This window comes from Cupressus sempervirens, chromosome 4 (genome assembly GCF_028749045.1).
Source record: "Cupressus sempervirens isolate cs-2001-9-10 chromosome 4, ASM2874904v1, whole genome shotgun sequence".
Classification (NCBI taxonomy): Eukaryota; Viridiplantae; Streptophyta; class Pinopsida; order Cupressales; family Cupressaceae; genus Cupressus; species Cupressus sempervirens.
In genome coordinates, this window is record NC_143121.1 from 201,715,123 (window position 1) to 201,720,856 (window position 5,734).

Sequence of the window (5,734 nt, forward strand, 5' to 3'; positions counted from 1 at the left end):
GATGGAGACATTTCTTGTTGGGGCACAGGTTTGAGCTACATAGTGATCATCGTAGTCTACAGTACATTATTACTCAACCTAATTTGAATGCTCACCAGAGATGATGAATGGAATTTCTATGCGAGTATGATTTTGAGGTTAAGTACATTCAGGGTAAGGAGAATGTGGTGGCGGATGCTTTGAGTCGCAGGAGACATGTGTTATCATCGATGACTCTTAGTGTGGATTTGAGGAGTCAGATTCTTCAGGAACTTCCTATGGATTCTTAGTATCAGGAAGTGTGCAGAGAGATAGATTCAGGAAGATCCTTGGAAGGTAAGTTTGCAGGTTACATTCGAGAATCAGATGGTCTTTTGAGACATTTGGGGAGGATTTATGTGCCATTACTGGATGAGCTTCACACCTTGATTCTGGCAGAAGCCCATCGTACACCTTACTCAACACATCCAAGTGTCAAGAAGATGCATGCTGATTTGAGACGTTTGTTCTTTTGGTCTAGGATGAAGCGAGATATTACTAATTTTGTGGCTAGGTGTCTTGAGTGTCAGAGAGTCAAGGTAGAACATTAGCACCCAGCTAGACTTTTGTAGCCTAATCTCATTCCTTCTTGGAAATGGGATATCATCTCCATGGATTTTATAGTAGGATTACCTATGACAGTTTGACGTCATGATGCTATCATGGTTACCATTGATCGGTTGACTAAGGTGGCACATTTTTCACCGATCGGGTCTTCCTACACAACAGCTTCTATAGCTAATGTCTTCATGCGTGACATTGTGAGATTACATGGTATTCCTAGAAAGATCATTTCTGACAGGGATCCTGTATTCACATCCGCATTCTGGACATCATTGCAGCATGAGCTTGGAGCATAGTTAAACTTCAATTTGGCATATCATCTAAAGACTGATGGTCAGATAGAGAGGGTGAACCAAGTTTTGGAGGATATGTTAAGGATGTATGTGATGGATAGGTAGACACATTGGGAGGACTATCTCTACCTAGTAGAGTTTGCTTACAACAATGGGTATCATAGTTCTATTGGCATGGCACCTTTTTAGGCATTATATGGACGTCAATGTCGTACACCCTTGAGTTGGGACAACCTTGAGGATCACATCTTGTTGGGTCCTAAGATTCTTCGTGATATGGAGAAACAGGTAGTGCGTATCCGTGAGCATTTGACTACGGCACAGGATAGGCAGAAGAAGTATGTCGATGCTCATAAGACAGATAAGTAGTTTGCTATGGGTGATAAGGTTTTCTTGAGAGTGCAACTGCGAAAGAGTCCAATCTGGTAGGAAAAGGGTTCTAAGCTAATACCTCGCTTTGTGGGACCATTCAAGATTTTGGAGAGGATTGGCCCGGTTGCTTATCGTCTTGCTCTACCGCCCAGCCTAGCTCGCATTCATGATGTTTTCCATGTTTCAGTGCTTAGGTAGTATATTTCTGATATTGTGCATCTTCTTGATTGGAATGCGTTGCAGGTAGAGGACGGGCAGCTGTCTTTGGAGCCGGTTCGTATTCTGCAGTAGCGAGGGTTGACCCTCAAGGGTCAAACCATCAAGGAGGTAAGGGTCCAATGGGACCCTACTGATGATTCTTTAGCTACTTGGGAGGATACAGCTAGATTACAGGAGTTATATCCCTACTTGTTTGTAGGCTTCCAGGAGTAAGCCTAATCCAAGGGGGGGTGGATGTAGTGCCTACCCTCGTTCACATCTTTTCTAGACTCATTGTTGCTATTATTATCAGACTTTGATGGACTAGTATTATGTTGATGGATTAGTGGTATTGTTTTGAGACTATCAGACATTATGTTATGGATTCAATGGTTATATGATGTGATCATTTAGACTTTACATTTCATGTATACATGATGATCATTATATTGTTTTCAATTATTAATGATGATTAGTTAGATGGTTTATTATCTCATGTGTTTTATTATGGATACTTACCCCATACTTGCATGTGTATGGTGTGTGTGTTTTCTTATTGTATGGCATTTCTGATGTGGTTAAGGAAGGGAGTCATAGTCACTTGCTTAGTCGGGATCTACATGATGCACCACTTCCTGCCATTGCCTATTTAGCTTAGCACTATATATATATTAGATGTACATGCATGGTTTTTTTGCAGGTTGCAAGTATCGGGTATCGACTTCCCTGAATTGCCAGGATGAGCGTACCCTATTATACTATCTCAATGATAAGAGAAGGGAGATAAATTCTCAAGTCCAAATCCCAAACCCTAAAACCACTTGTCCTAGTGAGTTAGGACAAGTATCAGAGTTGAGTACCCACCGAATGTGTCGGATGACATAATTCATGATTTTTAACCCTTTAGACTGATTTTGTATGATTTGTTCTATGATGGGTTTTCATATTTTATCTTGGAGGTCTATGGTGAATTTTTTATTAATTAAGTCTTAATAAATAGATTTAATTAATAAATTAATTATTTGAGAAAATTAATAAAATATCATGATTTTTGATATTGTGATTATAATTAATTAAATGAGAATTAATTGAGGAAAAATAATTAAATAAAAGAAAATTAGTAAATTAAAATTAATAATAATTATAAAATAATAATAAAGTAATAAATAAAATAATAATAATAAAAGTTATAAAAATTAAAATGAAAGTTATAAAATTTAAATAGAAATTATTTAAAAAGTAAATTGGAGTTATAAGCTTGCATGGGAATTAATGCATTTTCTATTTCTCTTGTGTCAACAACATGGGGGTTAGTGCATCAATTAAGCACATGGTGTCTACAACCCTATGACTCATCAAAAAGGTTGGAAAAGACCCATGCTTAGTTGGTGACACCTTCTAGCTATTTCTAGAAGCATTCTAGAGGTTTTCTGAGAGCTCTTTATATTCAGGCATCCCTAGAAGCTTAGACAGCGTTTTGGAGTGCAATTGGAGCATTGGAGGATTCGAGAGTTCTTAAGAAGGGAGCTTGCTCTGCGAGTTTTCTGAGGAAGAGTGATTTAGCATCAAAATCCGGGTAGATTCTTGTGATTTTACTTATGCTATTTTCGCATCTTGCTTTCCCTGTCTTCTTCGTATCTTCCATATGTCTTCTGAGGAATTTCATATTTTTATTGTATGCATTCTCAATTTGGGAAATTAAATTTATTTGAGAATTTTATATGCATAGATCAAAAAGGAAAAATGGGGCTAGGGTTGAAATTCATAGTCAAACCCATTAGATTAATTATGGGAAATTTTGGAAAACAAAGGTTTATAAAGAAATTCTGAAAATTGAAGATTGTATTGATAAATTTTCTTATACATACTTATATATATATATATATATATATATTCGATTATACATATATATATATATATATATGTTCATATACTATGATGTTTTTAATTTTATATATATATACGATGGTCTAATGATGCTATTGACGGTTGGGAGGAACCGTGCACTTAGTTTATTATGTTTGATCTTATGATGGATGTATATGTATTCTATGATGATGTATCATGTGTATCATGTGATTGTCTCTGATGTATCATGGATTAGAATAGGATGATGCACCTTATTTCACATATGTATATTCTTTGAGCTTGTCATACCCTGTGACATGTACAGTGGATGATTGAGCATTTGGAAATGTAATGTTTAAACATTGGACTTATCATTATTATTTTATGTGGATGTTGTACTAGATGGATTCTTGTATGTAATTCAACATTAAGGGATCTTTGAAGAATGTAATCTGTTATGTATGTTATGTTTACTTTCAGATGGACATTGCTATTGCTTCCGTTATTGTGAATAAGTTATGTATGGTATTTACTTTCATGTAAAAAAAAAAAATGTTACCAAACTTAGTGAAACTCTAGGTTAATTCTTTGGATCCCTTGGCGGGGCGTTACATATTTGTAACTTTTCATGATGTTGTCGTTGATAGGAAGGCATTTTTTTATGTGATCAATTTGTATGCATTACACATGTTACAAAATAACTACATATAATTTGAGAGACTAGTCAAAGTATGCAAAAATGATAGAGATAAAAAATTCAACTCGTCATTTTCATACAAATCAAAGCATTTGTTGGAATTCACCCTATCCCCAAATTTATAAACATCTTCACAGGGTAAAATTTCCCCTTCCAACACTCTAAATAAATCCCACTATTACTCAACTTGTATTTCATGATTTTAGTAGGAGAAGGTCTACAAAATTTTGGCAGTTCTAGAACATTAAAATCATTAATACCTTGAATATAAATCAAGATAGTGACTAGAGATTTACTATTGCTTCAATTATTAATCAAAATTGAATTGGCATAGTATATTAATTCATATATTTTAATTAATTCTTGTCTCTAAATAATTCTTATAACTCTTTAATGGAGAATTTTCCATTCAATTTCTAATGAAGATGTAAATGAAGTAACCTTTCAACTTCCATGATCGTATGTAATTTTTAATATTATTAATAAATAGAAGTGTTCATATGGTCTATTTATTGTGTATTTACAATACAACTGCTTCTTTCGGTATTGTCCTCTAAACCACTAAAATGATTTGGATCAAGCATTTTAAAAAATTCTTTTACCCCTAGTAGCTATTATATGGAACTTTCATCTAAAGAATACAAACACGATAAATTAAATGATAGAGTATTAGATAAGTTATGTACAAATTGCATTTCTCTCACCATGTTTTAGCTTTTCCCTAAATTAATTTGAAGATTTACATAAAATGATTATTTACCATGGACCGAGTAAGGGAATGGTATTTTTGGATTCAAATTCTTTGAATGGTTAAAAGATTGGATTGATAGGGATACATATATGCTAAAGAAAATATTCAAATATTGTTTTCCTCAAAGTAATAGGTTTCAAATTATTGTCTCTATTGCACAAGAACAAATTTATTTGAATTCAAAGAAGAAAAAAGTGGCACATATAGCTAATAGTGAGATATTTATGTGAATAGATATAATTGTTTGAATAATACCTCAAGATTTCACAAGAAGATGAAAGTAGGAGAGGAAGGAGGGGTTACATTTTTCCTCTTGTCAAGAGATTTAAGAACTATTGGGGCTTCCTAGGAATTACTTAATAGGGTTTTAGGTTACAATCATTTTGTTTAGTAGACATTAATGTTTAATTATATTAAAAAAAAAGGGGAGAGAGAGGGGCCTTTTGTGGACTGATCTCACTTTTAGTGTGTGGACTAACATATGGTCTAAAATAATAATAAAATATCTACCAATTTGAGCATTTTATGACAGACCCTAAAAATTCTATGTTGCTCATGTATATATATTATATTTTACATATACGTCAATGATACACAAAATGGTCAATTAGTTGCCTCTTAGAAGATGGGTCAAGACCATAAATGATCATTGTAGGAAGAATGATTGGGGCAAATTTTAAATGTAATGTAGAAAGAAAGTAGAGAACCACCATGAAGATCCACTTTCTTTAATTTGATATGTATCATCTCTATTTTATTGTTTATCTAGTCATCCCTCATCCTAGTCCAAACCATTATCAAAACAAGATTTACATGAGACATGTTTTGAGATACAAGAAAATTTCAAGTCCCAACTGGCAAATGCAACTACCAAGATTCAAAAAATGTTTTACCTAGCACTATATTCAATGAACCTAACTTAGTTAATGATTGCATGGATGAGAGGAATTCATGGAAACCATAAGGAATATGATGAAGAGGCATAATTTTTTC